Source organism: Lipotes vexillifer, unplaced genomic scaffold (assembly GCF_000442215.2).
Source record: "Lipotes vexillifer unplaced genomic scaffold, Lipotes_vexillifer_v1.1 scaffold474, whole genome shotgun sequence".
Classification (NCBI taxonomy): Eukaryota; Metazoa; Chordata; class Mammalia; order Artiodactyla; family Lipotidae; genus Lipotes; species Lipotes vexillifer.
This window is the reverse complement of record NW_006772385.1, coordinates 2784951-2787194: the sequence shown is the minus strand read 5'-3', so window position 1 is coordinate 2787194 and position 2244 is coordinate 2784951.

Below are 2244 nucleotides of genomic sequence, written 5' to 3'. Positions count from 1 at the left end.
CAAAAAAAAAAAAAAAAAAAAAAAAAGTCTGTTGTGACAGAAACTGGCAGGACTGCTAGATAAGTGTACTCAGAAGGAGCATCTGCTCAATATCGAGGCAACGGCAAGGCTGATGGGAGAGAAAATAAACTCAATCCACTGATGGGATGTGACAGGCCAAGGAAGGCAGTATCAGTTGGGTTGTTCAGAGACACAGCTAACGCCTAAAGTAATCAAATGGATCATGGATCTTTGTAAACAAGACAATTGGGCTGTGGGTGAATCCTGAGTGGGTGTTTCTGCAAGCTGGGTTTCGATCTATGGCCGCTCTATTTCACTCACTGCCTTTGCACTGAAAGTGCATTGACCGACAGCTCTCATCACCTTTTTCTCCCCTGCTTCGTACCGTGTTTCCTATTCAAAAGTGCATCCCCTAACGTGTGATCCCTAGAAGTAATTTTTTAAGGAACTTTTCAGTATCTGTATGGAAAATAGTAGCTATAAAATCTTTTTCACATGAGGCATTTCAAACAAATAGGTTTTGGATTGATTATTTTTTAACTCCAGTAATGACATCCCATTCTCTCAGAATATAAAACTCACTGAGCCGATCCATCTTTGCAAAAACATCCTGAATTTAAGGAACTCAAGCAGAATGCTCTATCCCACTCATAAAAAACATATCAGAGCCTAATGTTATGGTTGATTATTGTTGGATTCCTGAGAGTTTACCATTTCTGGAATGCTCCGTGTCCTCTCTAGTTCAAGTATTAATAGATTCTCTTGCGCACTCAGGCTTCTCACGGTAAAATAAAAAGGTCCCATTTGCAAAGCGTGAGGCAAGCTGGTTTGCAGTCCACACAGAGGACAGATTAGGAGAGTGCCTGAAAGGAGTTAATTCAGCCAGTGTCCCTTTACAGTATGCACCCCACACTGCCCCTCAGCTCGCCCCCTCTTTATCCACGCACCTGCCACGAGAGTTCTGGACGCCAGAGCTCTTCAGCAAAGGGCTACAAACATGGAAAAGCCAAGAAAAGTGAGGCGCCAGGAAGATGGAGCATCAGGATGGATTCTAACCTTCACAGCCCTAATAAGGCCCAAACCCATGAATAAGGCAGTTATCACTCCTGTTCTGTGACAGAAAGCTTAGATTTGCACAGTTCTCACTGGTTGGACTCATTCATTTAAGCCAAGCAATGGTAATCTGAAATCAGCCATCTGAGATAAACGAAATATTTACTCCCCTCCAAACCAAATTTACCAATATCCACAAGCTATTTTAGACAGGGCTCTTCATCGAAGAGTCACTGTTCATAAGATGAGGAAAATTCCAGCAAATGAAAAGCCAAACTGGGACATTGCGTTCAAGGCGACTGGAGGTCTGTTTCTTGAACCATCAATCACTGAAGGAATCCTACGTGTCTTTTGCAGCTCAGTCAGTCTTAAAACAGGATTTGGTAAATGTGTGTGGACTGAGGTGTGCGCAGCCTGAACACATGCAATGGACCCTCCAGGGCTGGCAGGGGACCCTCTCCAGCGCCAGAGCTCAGGAATCTAGGCTGACACTATATGCATCAATATACACTACTTCCATATAGTTACTTGAAATAAATCTGTACGTAAGATTGAATATTATCTCCAAATCCAGTTACCTTAGCAACAAATGTTATAGAAACCACAATGAGAAAGGCTTTTAAATCAATTGTGCTGGTTGACTTTGAACCAATTCACTTGTTTTTGTTTTATCATTTCCTAATCAATATCCACAATCAAGTCCCAGAACTATAAAAGGAACTCAGAAGAGTACCTAGCTTGGTCACCTGGTGAGTGATTAAATCATCAAGGGAGGGTAATGGGTTATTTTTTTCTTGATCCTCTCTAGAGACTTGAGAAACTTTGAAGGTGTAAACTCCTAAAGGGCAAAAAATCTGCGCAAACAGATTCTTCCAAATAGTTTTGTTTGTGGGTTGTAGTGACTAAAAACAGTGGTCAACAAACCACGGCTCACAGGTCAAATCCTAGCCTAGCATCTGTTTTTATAAAATCTGTGAGCTAAGAATGCTTCTACATTTTTAAATAGTTGGTGGAAAAAATCAAAAGAAATGTAACATTTCATGACAAGTTTCCGCGTACATAAAGTACATTTATTTGAATGCAGCCACACCCATTTGTATATTGTCTGTGGCTGCTTTCATGCTACAAGGGCAGAATTGAAGAGTTGCAAGAGACCGCATGACCTGCAAAGCTGAAAATATTTACTATCTG